The following is an 18,628-nucleotide window of genomic DNA, read 5'->3' as shown; positions in this document are numbered from 1 at the left end:
GTGGATGGCCTGTGGCTTACCAGGTTTGCAGATGGCTAAACTGGGTGCAGTCATAATCCCTCAGCGATGTTAACATATTACAGAAGGGACTGACACAGATAAATGATTGGTACCCAAGTCATTGACTAAAACTAAATGTAAAAAATGCCTCATTATCCCCTTTGCTAAAAAAGTAGTCTCTGCTAATTATGGTCTAGGTATCACCCCTCTAAGTTCAAACCTGGTGGTGCGAGACTTGGGAACACAGGTTGACAGCAATCTAAACTTCAATCACCATGTGCCCTTAGTGGTAAGGAAAGCCTTCTACATTGCATATCTCGCAGACCACTAATTGAGTACAATGCTCCCTTCTGTATGTACCTGACCAGGCACCTGCAGCAACTGGAGAGATCACAAAGGTTTCTAACCAAGAGAATCCAGGTCCTCCAGCATAGGTCATACATGAAAAGACTGAAAGCCTTGTCACAGTACTCTTATCATACAGGCTGCTGACAGTTGACCTGTGCCTAGCCTACAGAGCAGTCTCTGACCCTGCCCTAATGGAAATGCTGCACATCCAGAAACCAAGTGGGACAAAAGTCAATTGTTCTAGGGATCTCAGCTTAGCCTGTGACATTAACAAAACATGTTGGAGAGAGAGATCTCTACCAGAGATTTCTGCTCCTCTAGAATAAGCTCCCACTTGAAGCAGAGGTCCTCAATGACCCTATTAGAGTGCAACCTTTACAATTAAATGGGCGACTGTAAATTCACCCCGGGGGTGGCATCTATGTCCCTTATGGGCAGGAGCAGTTGGTGCTGATCATAGAATCACTCTGTTAACAGTGACAATCTAACTATGAGCATTTAGGTTAACACAGGTCTTTACATGGCTAGGCTTGTAAAGGTCCTAGGGCCATTAGCCTGGAAACCTCCTATGAACCTATAAGTAAATATAGGACCCTATACAAACCGGGGTTCCTACTTGTGTGAGCTACTAAAAGATGGCCTTGCCTACTCTATTAAGGCACACTTGTCAACCATTTCTACATGCTTGCCTCTCTAGACCTCCCTGTACTTTCGAGAGTGGAGGTAACCGTTCCATAAAGGTGTCCATTTAAAACAACCCAGGAAAGCCATTCTAGAAAAGCTCACTCTACTTTACTTTGAACCAGTCATTTCTGTTCTCTCAAACTGTGTATCTATGGCTTGTAGAAGCACCCTTATTTCATCTATAAGCGTTTCTGAGCTCCAAGCCCTGATAGCATCCCCTCCCTTATCTTTCATAAGGACAGGTTTTCTATGGGGGTCAGTCCTTAATGTATGTCTAAGATGATCAGTGAAATACCCCTCAGTCAGGCCATTAATCTTCTTGATTTTTTTCCATAACCCTCAGAACAAGGGGGAGCAAGTCCTCTATTCCCTGGATGTTCAAATGCAGCTCCTATTTTATTTGGATAAAACCAGCGACATACACAATATTGACCATTTTTTTTTCTTTCCAGGAAGCCAAGTTGGGGAATCTAGTCTCTAAACAAAGTATTGCAAACTGGATTTCTGTTTCCTTTTGTTACACCCATCATGGGAAATCATTACTACCTTTTGTTAAAGCTCATTCCACTAGAGCAATTGCCTTTTCTGAAACTTTTTACAAAGGTATTGATTCCTGAGCTGTACTAGAAGCAGCAGCTTGGTCTTGCGTACATACCTTTATCAAATGTTATAGGGTAGATGCTTTCTCTAGGTTCAAATCTTCCTTTGCCAGATCTATTCTCGCTTGATAATTTGCATTTCCTCTCTTCTTTATCCATCCACCATTCCCACTCGCTAAGCTTTGGGAATCACTCCAGGAAGGAAAGAGTACAGCTGTGTATGAACTTACTGTAACAGTAGGTGTTGTACTGATCACTGTTGCAGTATTCGTTCCCACCCATTCATCCTCCTTAAATTTTTGTCCTACCTCTCTTGGACTGAGGGGGAGCCATTCTCTGCCTTCTGCCCTCTTAGTTGACCTTTGCCCATCTTGTATCCTTGAGTGTTTGCAGGTTTCCTGGCTTGGAGATAGTCTGAGGTTTTGGTGCTTGGACATCCGCTTATGTACCCCTTACACCTGCGACCTTGTCAATTGTCGGATGTATGGCTGTGTGGAAGGTTTTGACTTTGATACTCCAGCCAGACACTCGGGTTGTTTGTGAGATAACTGGGCAGTTTGAAATACTGCAACAGTGATCAGTAGGTCAAAGTACTATGGTTACCTTTTAAGGCTATTCTTGATTTGATAGTTTGACAGATTTACACCAGGGTTATCTTTTGTACATCCTTGCTTTATTTGTGAAGTCAGCACTGTTAAATGTTTGAATAGGATGACCAGAGCATTTTAAAGTGTGTCTGTTTAGAAGTATACATAGCTAGGCATCTTGTGGTCTTTGTGATAGACTGTCTAGTATCTGTCCTACAGGAACTCATTTCAAGTGTTGAAGCTATATTTTGATAATTTGTAGCTATGAATTCAACACTCGGTCTGTCTAGTTGGTGAGCAGAGTGATGTAAGGCACTGCCTTGAAAGCTTCCAGGAGATAATGACTGGGCATGTTTATTTAGGAAGCCTGTTTTGTCAGCAGCTGTGTGAAAGAGTACGTATATCATTTTGCTTGATAGTTAGAAGAGGCAAGTCTGTTTAATCTGCCCTTTTTAAATGTCGGAACATTCTGCCACCTCTATGTGCCTTTCCCTTTTGTCTTTTCCACGTTTCATGCCATCTCAAATGCCTCTGATTCCCATTGTAGTGCTTCCTGTAGCTGTTCCCCATAAACTGCTGCTTGTCCACCCAAATCCATTTCTGTCCTTTCAGGATGACTGATTCACAATATAGCTTGCATCAGTATCATTTACCCAATCTTTCTTTCTTTTGGTTCCTTTGTCATATTTCTCCATCCCTTCCTTTCCACAGATCTTGAAATTTTAAATTTTATCTAAATTGTTTCCAGCAGTCTGATGTCCTTTTTTTTCCCTTATGTGGTCTCCAGAATTGCATACACTTCTCTCAAGGGGTGGTCTGATCCAAGTCCAGTAGAGAAGAAGCATTGCCTCCTTTGTTTCCAGAATATATGGTCCTGGGGACACATACCAGCATTCTGTTTGCTGCTGCTGCCATTGTCCACTTACTCTGCTTCCAGTGGTCCAATCTGTATGTTCAGCACCCCCCATCCTTTTCTTGTCTGCTGTGTTGCCATGGGGTCCATTCTTCCCAGCCGATAACTTTCCAGGTTTGTTATGGCTCAAGTGAGGTAGTCTGCATTTCTTTTGCATTAAACATCATCTGTCACCTCACTGCCTCTGTTTGTTTTTGGTCTTTCTAAATCCTTTGCCAATTTCCCCCATGCCACTTTGCGATACCATTAAGGTGATTGATTCTTTTCTGTAGTATCTCAGCTATGTATGAGACAAAGATGTTGAAGAGTACTGTACTCGGGGGAAATACTCCCCTTCCATGCCCTACTGTTCACTTCCCTAGTTTCTAAAGTTTTCCCAGTTGTCACAACTCTTGCCCTACCAGTCAGCCATACAGTTGTCCATTTCCTCAGTCTTGGTCCTTCCCCTAATACTTCCGATTTTCTTGTATGCCTCTTGTGTAGGAAAGGAGTCAAAGATGTTGTTGAAGATGTTCATCATGCATACAGCTGCAGTCATAACAGATGGATTCTCCTGCCGTCAGGCGGGTCCTCGGTCGGCCGAATTCCAAAGTCTAGGTCTGGCGTCGGTTGTCGTCGCTTCTTCCCTGACGTCAGTGCCACAGGGGTATAAAGGAACCAGCCGACGCCATTTTCCTCAGTCTTTCTTGCCGTGCGGTGCCCGAAGCAGAAGCAGTTCACAAGTGCCGGTCGGCCAGCTCCTGAGATTACGAAAATTTGGAAACCGAAGTCTTCTTGAAAGCCAAGTACCCCGTTGGGGAAACTTTTCTTGCCTCAGACCAATGTCAGACAAAGTTAATAATTGTATTTCTTGTGGGAAGCAAATACCGCATAAGGATTTCCATTCCCTCTGTATACCTTGTTTAGGCACAGACCACGACGTCTCTGTCTGTCGCTTTTGTGCTACATTCAACAAACGCACCATTAAGCATCGGGCGGAGTTCGCCCAGCATTATTTTGGGAAAGCATTTAACTATATTATGTCGTCGGATACTCCGACTCCAGTTTTGTCTAAAAAACGCAAAGATAAGGACCGACACACGAGGTCCGTGGTCTCTACCGACACCACGCCAAAGCCGACTACACGTGGCCCGGTTCTCAGCGAGGCGCCTACGCAGCCCCTGACTACCGACGACACTTCTTTGGCGGTGGCTCCTGTGCCTGAGGTCGCAGGCTTCTTGGCCCACAACAGATACCGAAGCCACTCTTGGCGTTGAAACTCAGAATGTGGACAGGTCCACCTCCACTCAAGGTGTCTTCAGACCTTCCTCTTCTTTCTCCATCAAGGCTTTCACTAAGTCTAAAGCAACCATGCACTCTAAGAGACAAGCTACACAGGGCCCATCTACAGGCCCTGTGCCTAAGAAACAGATGCTTAAAATGGCTGAGGATTTAATTACTCTTATCAGAGGTTCTCAGCCCCCACCGGACAAAAGGCCCAGAGTGGAGGAAAATTCCCCCTCCTCTGATCAGGGCTCCATTATTTCAGAGCACCCTGATGATCAGGAACATTCTTACTCCCCTTTTGAAGACTCTGATGTGGAGGAGTCCATCCCTTCTGTATCCCCCTGAGGATTACTCATTTGGGGAAACTTTGCATACCTTAAGGGAACACTTCCACTGGGAAGGCCAAGATTATTCAGATTCCAAGAAAAGGCTTAGGGAATTTCTCTTGCTACCTCAGCACAGGCCTCTGGCTATACCTCCTGTCTTGGACATCCTAGATGATGTTTACTCGGAGGCCTGCCTTAACCCGGACTCTCTACCTCCAGCTCCAGTTAAGCCTGACAGGTACTACAGGGTTCCTGACTCTCACCAATTTCTATACAAAAGCCATGCTGCTGACCCAGAAACCATCTCACAGGGCCCCAAGGGAGTTAAGGCCTCCACTGCTAAAAATCCATTACCTACCGAGAGAGATTCCAGATCCTTAGAAAGGTGGGGAAAAAAGGTATATACCTTGGCTACCTTAACCATGAGGGCCTTAAACTGTCAGTTCCATATGCTAAAATACCAACAGTTTTTGTTATCACAATTGAAAAGTAAAATGTCACAACCTGAACAACCAAGACTTGAAGGAGTTGCAGGATTTGATGCATAGTGCAGAACAAGTGGGTAAGCATACCTTACAATGTGGTTTTGGTGCTCTAGAGGCCTCATGTAGAGCTGCTGTTACAGGATCAGTCATACATAGGCTTGCCTGGCTCAAGGAACAAGCCTTGTCTGATCATGTCAAAGCTAAATTACTAGACGCCCCTCTTGAAAAGGCTAAATCGATGCAAACTGTGAAAGATTTTCTACAGGTACAACCCCCACGTTTTAGTAGAAATTGGCCTTCCAAAAACTGGTCCTTTCCTGCCACTGACAGACCCCAAAGAGGCAGATACAGGCGCCCGAGGGGCAGAGGACAATCCCAAGGATCGTTTAGAGGCAGACAATGGCAAGCTCCTACACAAAGAGGTGGTGAAGATAACTCACAATCTTTCAGAAAGCAAACCCAATGACTTTCCCCTTTGCATGCCAAGCAAGTCTCAAATGGCAGCCCCCTTAGGAGGAAAGCTGGCATTATTTTCAAAAAAATTGGCATATTGTCACAAAGGACAAATGGATCCTGGACATTATAAACAGAGGCTACAAATTCCATTTTCACACCCTTCCAAAAATGAGAGGCATGCCAAACCTGCCACACAATCAAAGGGCAGAGGCACAAAGGCAAATTACAGATCTCATAAACATGAAAGCTATTCAAGAGGTACCTACGCACGAACAAGGTCAAGGTTTTTATTCCAGGCTGTTTCTGGTACCAAGGAAGGGAAAAGATTGGAGACCTATTTTGGACCTATCCATCCTAAACAACATTTCTACTCGTACCAAAATTCAAGATGCTCACTCTACAGCAACTTCTTCCCATGCTGGGCAAAGGAGTCTTGGCTGGTAACGTTGGACCTCAAGGAGGCATACCTGCATGTCCCAATCAGACAAAATTGCAGAAGGTACCTCAGATTTCTTGCAGGTTCAACCCATTATCAATTCTCTGCATTGCCCTTTGGCTTATCTACTGCGCCCAGAGTATTCACGAAATGCCTGGCATCAGTAATTGCCTACTGCAGACTTCAAGGGATACAAATATACCCCTATTTGGACGACTGCCTGATCCAAGCGGACAGCAAGCACATTCTTCTGAAACATCTGGCTTATGTAATAATGTTGTTGAACTCTCTGGGATACACGGTCAACAAAAAGAAATCAAGGCTAATACCCTCCCGGAAGATAATTTTCCTGGGTGCCAATTTGGACACAAACACCCAGATGGCCTACCTCACGCCAGAGAAGCAGGGGCAACTAATTCAATACTTCAGAGCACTAGCAAATTGCACCAGGCTGACTGCAAGGAAAATCCTGCAGGCTCTGGGATTCATGGCATCTTGCATCTTACTAATCCCATGTGCAAAGCTGCATATGAGGAAACTACAATGGTACCTGAAAAACATATGGTCTCAACACAGCCACAGTTTGGAAACAATAATACCACTAATTCAATGTCTGCAAAAGGAATTTCTGTGGTGGGCTCAAGCATGTCAAACAAACACAGGTCTTGCATTCAGCAAGCCTCAAGCAAATCAAGTCATCACAACAGATGCCTTGGACTATGCCTGGGGGCGCACATGACAGATCGGTGCATTCAGGGCAAATGGTCCCAAAAAGAAAAGCACCTTCACATCAATCAAAAAGAAATGCTAGCAGTAATAAATGCTATTATAGCTTTCAAGGACCTTCTATAACCAGGTTAACTATTGATAAGAACGGACAACACCACAGTTATGTGGTACATAAACAAACGGGGAGGAACACATTCTTGCCCCCTATGCAGACTGGCCATGTCACTTTGGAACATGGCCATGGACTTACAAATGGAACTACAAGCACAGTACTTGCCAGGCAAGGAAAACACGCTGGCAGACAACCTAAGCAGGAATATGACAGATCCACACGAATGGAAATTGCATCCAAAAGTTTTTACAGAAATAATCCAAGAATGGGGAAGGCCAGACATAGATCTCTTTGCCTCCCACAAAAATCACCAATTGACAAAATTCTTCTCAAGGATTTTCCATCCAAAGGCCTGGAGAGTGGACACACTCTCTTTCAGTTGGACATCAATGACAGTTTATGCCTTCCCACCTCTTCCTCTGCTGCTCAAAGTTCTATTGAAAACCAGAGCAGACAGACCAAAGATGATTCTCATTGCTCCGGACTGGCCAAGGTAACACTGGTACCCACTCCTGAGGAGCCTGACACATTCCCCACCATGGACCCTGCCTCTAATGCCTCTTCTTCTGACTCAGCACAGCTTCAAAACTCTTCACAGCCAGCTAAAAACACTCAATCTAGCCGCATGGAAGATTCCTTAGCATCACAACAGGCCCTACTCTCCAAGGAGGTGCAGGATGTCATTTTGGAGGCCAGAAGGCCATCAACTAGAAAAGCTTACTCTGCAAAATGGAAACGGTTTTGTGTCTGGAATGAGAAAAAGGGCCAGGATCCTGGAAAACTGAATTTACCTCAAATACTACAATATTTGGCTGAGCTGCTAAGCAGTGGACTTTCATTCTCCTCCATCAAAATCCATGCCTCAGCCATTTCTGCAGAATACAACACTGATCCACCTTTATTCTCTCACCCTCTCTTAAGACAGTTCCACAGAGGGGATAAGAATCTAAGACCTCCAAGGAAACAACCAATACCTGCTTGGGATCTTAATTTCATTCTGGAAAAACTGACCTTGCCTCCCTTTGAGCCAGCTGCCTCATCAGATTTGCAATATTTGTCCTGGAAAACAGCTTTCCTTCTGGCCATCACCTCAGCTCGTAGAGTTTCAGAACTACAGGCTCTCATGGCTGTCCAGCCTTTTATCATCTTCCATCAGGACAGAGTTTCCTTACGAACCAACCCGTCCTTTATGCCTAAAGTGGTATCCAGGGTAGCTTTAAATCATGCCATACATTTACCTACTTTTTATCCTAATCCTCAAAACAAAGGGGAGAGATTACTACATTCCTTGGACATCCACAGACAACTGCGTTATTATTTGGACAGAACAAAGCCTTTCAGAAAATCAGAACAGCTCTTTGTGTCCTATGCTGTAGGAGCTCAAGGAAAGCCAATTTCCAAACAGACAATCTCAAAATGGATAGCCCACTGCATACGCTTTTGCTATTCCTTTCATGGCAAAACTGTACCTACAGGCATTAGAACTCATTCCACCAGGGCCACAGCCACCTCTGCAGCTTTCCTCAGAGGAGTTCCTACCAAGGATTTTTTGGAAGCAGCCACTTGGAGTTCTGTGCATACCTTCTCCAAGCACTACAACCTACCATTATACTCCAAATCTAGAGCAGGCTTTGCCACTGCAGTCTTGCAGGGCATTTTGGCTCCTCCTAGTTCCACCTAGTGCCTACCACCTTTTTCTTAGCTTTGGGATTCTACCCATCTGTTATGACTGCAGCTGTATGCACGATGAACATAGTACAGTTTTGTACCTACCATAAATGTAGATGTTCAAGTGCTAATACAGCTGCAGTTCAGGTTTCCCTCCCTCCTTCCCCTCTTGGGACAGGCCTATAGGCTAACACATCCTCATACAACCTGATTGGGGTATTCATATATGATGTATTTGCTTGCAACTACTGTATTTTGATTATATTGCACTGCATTATTACACAAATTTATGTATTGCCTTCCTTCTGGGGGCACCTGACATCTGGGGCAAGAAAAACTGAAGAAAATGGCGTCGGCTGGTTCCTTTATACCCCTGTCGCACTGACGTCAGGGAAGAAGCGACGACAACCGACGCCGGACCTAGACTTTGGAATTCGGCCGACCGAGGACTCGCCTGACGGCAGGAGAACCCATCTGTTATGACTGCAGCTGTATTAGCACTCGAACATCTTCATTTATGGTAGGTACAAAACTGTACTGTCAGGCTGTGTCTTCTGGTATTCCCCTGTTAAACTTCCCTGTAACTTGGTCATAAAACTAGATCAGGTGTGACTGGTAGCTTCGTCTGGTCAGAAACCCATATTTGCTGTTGTGGTGTCTTCTTTACCACAGCTGTTAAAACAACAAGCCTACAGTAAACTGGATTTCCTTCTACCCCCTCCCCATTCAGGGGTTCTATAATTGATGCCCTTCTACCTAATGATAACCTCCTAATGATTGTCAGGAAGTTGTCAGATTTGGAGGGAGTCCCTCTGGTCCTTGTGCTTCATCTTCCAAAACTGTAGCCGGTTCTGTCTAAACCTCCCCCCTATCTACTCTGTTATTCTCTGCATTTTACCTTGCCTTCCTCACCCTATGGTACTGTTCCCTCAGACTTCTTTTTTTAGAGACTGAAGCAAAGTTTTTCATGTAGTACTTTTCCTTTTTTCTAGTCTTTTTGTGGTATCTCTCCTATCTCTACTTGTAATGGACTGTTCGTTACTCCATTTTCTGCTGTGTTCTTCTGCTGTCTCCCTTTCATCTTCAGTCTTTGCAGAACTTCACAAGGCCAGCAAAGAGACAATGATAATAGTGTGCCTTCTCCACCTACCCACCCTTCCTTTGTACCACTTGCAGACCCTATCTTTTGCCCTAATTGATGGCATCAGCCTTGTGTACCCACCCTTGGTTTTGTTTTTTTTGGCCTCTTTTTCATACCCTTGTATGTAGCCCCGAGTATTCAGTGTTGTGTACCAAGATTTGGTTTTCTTTTTTTCTTTCATGCTCTTGTCTGTAGTGCCCTGAGCACTCTATCTGATACAATGTTCTCCCAATAAGCACTTGTACTGCAGCAATAGTTCCACTGTTTCATTTAATTTCTGTTAGCATCTTGCATTTTTCATTTCAAGCAAGCTCTGCTCATTTGTCTCTATCCCTGGTAATGTTTCAGGAGTCTTAAATGATCAAATCTGCTAATTCAAGGTCATTCATTGTTAGTGTTCAGTGGTGCCTGAAACTGAATGCAGAACACGGCTACCTTGACTTTTGTGTAGTTGTGCATGCTGAACTTAAAACATCTTAAAAGAGATCTAGTCATTTTGAATTGGTGCTTTCTTTACAAAAGCAGACCTGTATTTCCATTAGTGTATGTGTGGTGCTGGGCAGCCTAAAGCTTTGGTTTGGCCTTCTTGCTAACCATTTGAAATGCAGAATGGTAATTAGTAACAGTGAGTTGCAAACACAAGTCGGAGCTAGCATGTGCTAGAATACCAAGTCTTCGCTGAGCAGGTCAAAACACAACTGGAATCTGCTTTTGTGCATTTCCTGCTGAAACAGCTTCCCTTTTTCTTGAAGCATTCCAGGCTGTGATTTAGTGTTAATGTGCCATGAAATAGTGCGTGTCATCACTTCACTTCATTAAAGAAAGGTACTAGAAAGTTTTCGCAACTGCTTTAATTTCAAAATCTCTCTTTCTCCTTGACAGACATATGCTTTGTCACTTCCTCCCCAGGGAATAAGTTGCCTAAATCGCAGTGGATTTTTATTCTAATGTGACATAGTGTGGTAGGTTATGGATGGTTCTACAGTCTTGCATACAGATTTTTTCCCAGGACTTTTATAATGAAACCTATGCCGCTTTTGTACAGCACTGTGTCATATCAGTCGCTGTTCAGGCGACAACACAAGTGTGATGTTTTTTTTCCAATTCTTTTGTGATTTACTTGGTTATTTGCTACACCTTGTTGCATTTTTCCAGTTAGACATACAACATTCATCTTTGGAAATGGACATGATTAAAGTAAAATAGGTCAAAGCTCATCTGGAATGGTGTTTGGGGATTGAATGAATGCAGCTTTTGTAAGTAGTATCGCTAAGATAATGACTAGTTTACTTTTTTCTGTTTTAATGCAGATTTTCCCCAAGTCTTTATCTTGACTGCATAACACTGGAGAACTGTCCTATAAAGAGTATATCCCAAAGTTTAAATTGTTATGATTTCTTTTCCATACCCAGTTTACTTAAAACAGGCTTGGATTTTTCATATTTCTAATCCTGGTCTCCATTCTGTGATCCTTAGGCTAGAAATTGGCCTGTTTTTAAGTACAGATTCTGGCTTGTGTCCTGACGTTTTGCCTTTTACAATTATGAATGTATACAAATCATTTAAATGAAGGTAGCATGATGTATGGACAGGAAATGTAAATGGTTGAACTTGGGTGAACCTTGAAATAGGAGCCTAAAAGAAAAGTGATGGACCTGACTTGTTACTTTGTGTATGCCAGGCTTTGTCATGCTCATCGTAACATTTTAGACTTTTATCACCTTCTATTTCCTGCAACTTTGTTTCTGCTTTTTGTATTTTTTGTTTTTTTCCTTGTAGTGCAAGAGGTATATGTGCTGACTGGACACTTTTGAGTAAACTGAGACACTGAGGATGTGGCCTAACCTCCATAAGGTTTTGAATTCTGAGTGAAGCCTCCTATAGGCAACGCTTTACCAGTTAAAGTTCTGTACCCCACATCTTGCAGTACTTTTATAATTTCATGTTAGCAAAAAAAGAGTGACTTGTGTTCAGGGAATTTTGTTGTGTGGACATTTTCCAAAGGAGATAATATTTGTATATTTTAGGTAGTAGTGATCAGTGTGTGAGGCTTTGAAGCAGTATGTGTAAAGTGGCACACTGTTTGTAGGTGCCTGGATACCCTCCTATCTCTGGTTATATTTGTGGAGGTGGTCTCTGCCTGAATAAGCTGTTTTGTTTACTTTTTTCCTACCTCTGCCTTGTGTGACCCCATGTCCATGAGCAGTGGTGCTAATGCCCTGCATCACTGCACGGTGAATGGGGGCGGGAGGAGTGAAGGAGAACACCCATTCATCTCTGAGTGGTGGATCACTCTGCTCATGCATTGAATAATGTTGCTAGCTGTGACAACTAATGTGAATTGCAGGGCCCATTGATCTTAAACACTTCAAACATACTTTGTGGCCTTGAGTTACTTCCAAGGCTACACCTGTCTGAAGGTTTTTCTGCCTTCGGTGACCCCCAGGGTTGTGCCTTCCCCATTGAGGGTGTGGCTAGGGTTTCATGGGAGTCCAGTGCAGGCTCCTATGTCCCCCTCAAGGAGAGACTTGGATGGAGAAATCTCTACTCCCTTGCTCCCCAAGCTGGGAATTCCATCTGTGCTGTGCAGGGCCAGCTCCTGGACCCTGTGTCCACCCCCCCCCCAAATGGGAGGGCAGTAGAGTACATCCAGCCTGTTCCCAAAAGCTGTAAGGTAATCTACCACTTGGATGCCCACCTGAGGGGCATGGCAGGACATCACCACCCGGTTTCCATAGCCTGTGTGGTATCTGTTGGCTTTCCGCAGCCTACTGGAGTCCGGTGGGGATGTGGTCTGATGTCATCTACAGTTGATGCCTGGTAGCCAGCCAGCCATATATATAATGCTGAAGGAGAGTTTTAAGAACTGGCATATGTTCATCGTGTTACACTGCTGCAGTCATCACACTTGGGTCCTGCCATCAGGCGGTGCTGCAGTCGGCCAGAGTTCCAAAGTCTTGGTCTGGCGTCGGTTGCTGTCGCTTCTTCCCTGACGTCAGTGCGCCAGGGTATAGAAGAGGCATCCGACGCCATTTTCTTCAGTCTTTCTTGCCGCGCGGTGCCCGAAGCAGAAGCAGTTTGCAAGTGCTGGCCAGCCGACTCCGGTCTGAAATTCGATTTGAAAATCTCAGAAGTCTTCAATAAGTCTTCAATAAAGCTAAGTACCCCGTTGGGGAACCCTTTCTTGCCTCAGTCTGATGTCAGAAAAAGTTAACAATTGCATTTCTTGTGGGGAAGCAAATACCTCATAAGGACTTTCATTCTTATTGTATTCCTTGCCTAGGCCCAGACCACGACGTCACAGGTTGTCGGTTTTGTGCTAGGTTTAATAAACAAACTATCAAACGTCTGTTTGATTTCGCCCGACATTACTTTGGTAGGAAATTTAATTATACCATGCCGTCGGAGCAACCGACCGGCATGCATAAAAAACGCAAGGATAAGGACAGGCAGCCTAGACCCAAACCAGAATCCCTGGCCTCTGCTGGGCCTGTCGCCGGTTCTCTGGTTTTCAGTGAGGCGCCTACGCAGCCCCTGACGACCGCTGATTTAGAACCCCAGACAGCTTCTGATTCACAAGCGGGAGAGTACTAGGCCGATGCAGCCTTCTTCTTTAGGCCCTTCCGACTCCAGAGCAGAAGGAGATTCCGGTGCAGTAGAAACGCCTTCGGTTGCAGAAGGTGTCTTCAGACCGACTACACTCACCATAAAAACTTATGCTAAGATAAAAACTCCATTAAAAACAAAAAAGACTGTACATCAGTCTCTAGTACATGGCCCTATGCCTAACAAACAGATGCTTAAGATGGCTGAAGATTTAATTACCCTAATCAGGGGTTCCCATCCCCCTCCTGATAAAAGGCCAAGACAAGAGGAAGATTATGCTTCCTCTGACCAGGTTTCAGTTTCCTCAGATTCTTCTGAGGAACACTAATACTCTTTTTCCCCCTTATGAAGATTCTGATGCTGAAGAGTCTATTCCCTCAGCATCTCCTCCAGAAGACTATTCCTTTGGGGAAACTTTACATACCGTGAGGGAACACTTCCACTGGGAAGGCCAGGATTACTCTGATTCTAAGAAAAGTCTCAGAGTTCCTTTTACTACCCCAGTACAGACCACTTGCTATCTCTCCCGTGTTAGACATTGTGTATGATGTTTATTTAGAATCTAGTCTTAACCCAGACTCTCTACCTCCTGCGCCAGCCAAACCAGACAGATACTACAGAGTCCCTGACTCACACAAATTCCTATATAAAAGCCCTGTTGCTGACCCAGAAACAATTTCCCAGGGTCCCAAAGGAGTTAAGGCCTCTACTGCTAAAAATCCTGTACCCCCTGAAAGGGATTCCAGAGCACTAGATAGATGGGGAAAGAAGGTATACACCTCGGCTACTCTAGCTATGAGAGCCTTAAATCGCCAGTTTCACATGCTGAAATATCAGCAATTCCTAATGTATCAATTAAAACAAAAAATGAGCACACATTCAGAGCAGCCTGATTTCAAGGAAATGCAGGATCTGTTGCATGCAACTGAACAGGTGGGCAAACATACTTTACAATGTGGATTTGATTCATTGGAAGCTTCCTGTAGAGCAGCAGTCACTGGGTCTGTCATACGTAGACATGCTTGGTTAAAAGGACAAACCCTGCCAGATCAGGTAAAAGCAAAGTTATTTGATGCACCTTTACAGCAGGATGTTTTATTTGGTGTAAAAGCAGAAGAGGTTTTAAAGAAAATGGAGGATAAGGCAAAATCTATGCAGACAGTCAAGGATTTTTTACAGGTTCAACCCCCTCGTTTCAGCAGAAATTGGCCAACAAAAAATTGGTCCTTTCCAGCATCTGACAGACCACAGAGGGGAAAATACAGATGCCCAAGGGGCAGAGGTCAGTCACAAGGCCCTTGCAGACCTCGCCAATGGGGTGCCACTACACAGAAAGGAGGAGAAGACAGGCCCCAAGCTAACAGAAGACAAACACAATGACTTAACCCTCAGACTGCCAAGCAAATCTCTCTTGGCAGCTCCCTTGGGAGGAAAATTAGCACTTTTTGCAGACAACTGGCACATCATCACAAAAGACAAATGGGTCCTAAACATTGTTTCACAAAGATACAGATTCTACTTTCACACCTTACCAAGGATAAAAGGAATGCCAAACCTGACACCAAATCAATGGGTGGAGGCACAAAAACAAATTACAGCTCTCATGGACATGAGAGCCATTCAACAGGTACCTACACAGGAGTAAGGACAAGGATTTTACTCAAGACACTTTCTAGTCCCCAGAAAGGACAAAGCCTGGAGGCCCATTCTGGACCTTTCAATTCTAAACACTTATCTCCAAGTACCCAAATTCAAGATGCTAACACTACAGCAGCTTCTTCCCATGCTGGGCAAGAAGGCTTGGCTAGTAACGTTGGATCTCAAGGAGGCATACCTGCATGTCCCTATCAGATAAAATTGCAGAAGATGCCTCCGTTTCATTGCAGGTTCAACTCATTATCAATTCTCTGCACTGCCCTTTGGCTTATCTACTGCGCCCAGGGTCTTCACAAAATGCTCTACTGCGCCCAGGGTCTTCACAAAATGCTTGGCACCAGTAAAGAGGAATTCAAATATATACACATACCTGGACGACTGCCTTATTCAAGCAGAAAGCAAGGACATTCTTTTAAAGCTTCTGGCATTTGTCAAACACCTTTTAAGTTGCCTAGGGTACACAGTAAACGAAAAGAAATCAAAACTAGTGCCCTCACAGAACATAACATTCCTGGGTGCCAGCTTGAATATAACGGCCCAGATGGCTTATCACATGCCAGACAAGCAACAACAGCTGACTCAATACTTCAAAATGATGGCAACAAAGTTCCAACTCCCTGCAAGAAAAGTTCTGCAGGCCTTGGGATTCATGGCATCTTGCATACTCCTAATACCATTTGCAAAACTGCATACGAGGAAATTACAATGGTACCTGAAGAGCGTATGGACACAGCACAGCCACAGCTTGGAAACAATGATACCACTCATTCTCTGCCTTCAACAGGAGTTTCTATGGTGGTCACAGGCATGTCACCTCAACAAGGGTCAGCCTTTTACCTTGCCCACAGCCAGGCAAACTATAACAATAGATGCATTGGATTATGCCTGGGGAGCACACATGGCAGGACAGTGCATTCAGGGCAAATGGGATACAGATCAAAGGCATCTGCATATCAATCAAAAAGAAATGCTAGCTGTGCAGAATGCCATAGCAGCTTTCAAGGACCTCTTACATCCAGGACAACTACTAATAAAGACAGTAATGTGGTACATAAACAAGCAAGGGGTACACACTCCTACCCCCTATGCAGGCAAGCAATGACCTTGTGGAACACAGCACTGACTTACCAAGTTCAACTACAAGCACAATTCCTGCCAGGAAAGAAAAACACATTGGCAGACGACCTAAGCAGAAACATCATGGATCCCCACGAGTGGAAACTGAATCCACAAGTATTTGCAATGGTAACTCAAAAATGGGGACGCCCAGACATAGATCTGTTTGCCAAACCCCAAAACTACCAACTTCGAAAATTTTGCACAAGGACATTCCACCCACTAGCTTGGAAAGTGGACGCCCTCTCATTCAGTTGGAAAACATTAACAGTGTATGCTTTTCCTCCACTGCCTCTTCTAGCAAAGGTGCTGCTGAAAGTCAGATTAGAGAGACCACAAATGATACTCATTGCTCTGGACTGGCCACGCCAGCACTGGTATCCAATACTAAGGAACATGGCCCACGGCCCACCATGGATTTTACCCCAAATTCCTCACCTGCTCACTCAGCAAAACAATCAGATTCTACACAGCCAGCTCAAGACTTTAAATCTGGCTGCATGGCAAATTACCTAAACAATCAGCCAGCACCTCTATCTAAAGCTGTTATGGATGTCATACTGGAGGCCAGGAGGCCCAGCACCAGGAAAGCCTATTCAGACAAATGGAAAACATTTTGCGCTTGAACCAGGCTAAAGGCCAGAATCCCCTTGATCCAAACATTCCTCAGATTCTACAATATTTAACCGAGATGTTGCACAAAGGACTTTCTTTTTCATCTATTAAGATCCACGCCTCAGTGATTTCAGCTCATTACAACATGGATCCTCCTTTATTTTCACATCCACTCCTAAGATAGTACCTCAGAGGGGCTAAGAACATAAGACCGCCTAGGAGAGCACCAACACCAACTTGGTATCTCAACTTTGTTCTGGAAAACCTTACACTGCCACCCTTTGAACCAGCTATTTCAGCTGATTTACAGTTTCTGTCTTGGAAAACTGCCCTGCTACTAGAATAACTTCAGCTAGAAGAGTCTCAGAACTACAGGCCCTAATGGCAGTGGAGCCTTTCCTCATTTTTCATCAAGACAGAGTCGCTCTATGGACTAACCCTTCCTTTATGCCAAAGGTGGTATCCAGTGTGGCTCTAAACCAAACCATTCATTTACCCACATTTTTCCCAAACCCCCAGAACAAAGGAGAAAGACTCCTGCACTCTTTGGACATTCACAGGTAATTACACTACTACTTGGATAAAACTAAGGCTTTCAGAAAATCTGACCAGCTCTTTGTATCCTATGCTGCAAGAACATAAGGTAAAGCTATCTCAAAACAAACCATTTCAAAATGGATAGGACATTGTATACGTTTCTGTTACACACATCATGGGAAACGGTACCTGCTAGCATTAGGTCCCACTCCACCAGGGCTACAGCTACATCAGTAGCCTTTCCCGGGGGGGTGCCAACCAAGGATATTTTGGAAGCTGCAACTTCGAGTTCAGTGCACACCTTCACCAAGCACTATCACTTACCTCTATACTCTAAGACTAGAGCTGGCTTTGCCACTACAGTTCTGCAGGGCCTACTAGCTTCTCCAAACCCTGTTTAACTCCACCACCCATCCTTAGCTTTGGGATTCAACCCAAGTGTGATGACTGCAGCAGTGTAACACGATGAACATAGTACAGTTTTGTACCTACCATAAATGTAGATGTTCGAGTGTTCACACTGCTGCAGTCCAGGTTACCCTCCCTCCATCCCCTCTGAACTAGCTGAACTTTTCTATACATTTCTATCTGATACAACCTTTGTGGTGTATTTGCTTGTAACTGAAGGTATTCTTTGTATTTTCTGTACATGTTTCATTGGCAATATGTATTGCCCACCTACTAGGGGGCACCTGACATCTGGGGCAAGAAAAACTGAAGAAAATGGCATCGGATGCCTCTTGTATACCCCTGGCGCACTGACGTCAGTGAAGAAGTGACAGCAACCGACGCCGGACCAAGACTTTGGAACTCTGGCCAACTGCGGCACCACCTGATGGCAGGATAACCCAAGTGTGATGACTGCAGCAGTGTGAACACTCGGACATCTACATTTATGGTAGGTACAAAACTGTACTTTGTTGATGCCTATCCATATCATTTTGGTTGTACAGAAAGCAAAGCAAAATTGTCTGCATGGTTGAAAATCATAAGACATGCAGATAGCTTGCTGGGGGAGGGTCAGTTTTTTTGATAATATTGTTGGGCCTGTAATTTTTCTATTTGCTGGGTTCATTTGACATTAATTCTATTAGTGCCTGTAAGGCAGTGAAATCTGATTTTGGAGTGGTTGTCTTACCTCTCAACTGTACAGATTTTCACAGACTGTCCAGATTTCTGCTCCATATTTTTGCTCCATTTCTCATAAAATTGTGGTTTTCTGGCATATTAGTGGCAAATAATTAAAGACTGAAGTTAGAAAATAATGACAAACATTTGAGTTTCAGACTTCATACCCTTTAGAAAATGCATGCTAATGCAAAACCTGTTATTCTATCAACTTTCTAAG

Source organism: Protopterus annectens, chromosome 6.part0 (assembly GCF_019279795.1).
Source record: "Protopterus annectens isolate FY-2018-M chromosome 6.part0, PAN1.0, whole genome shotgun sequence".
Taxonomy (NCBI): domain Eukaryota; kingdom Metazoa; phylum Chordata; order Ceratodontiformes; family Protopteridae; genus Protopterus; species Protopterus annectens.
This window is presented reverse-complemented; position numbering follows the sequence as displayed.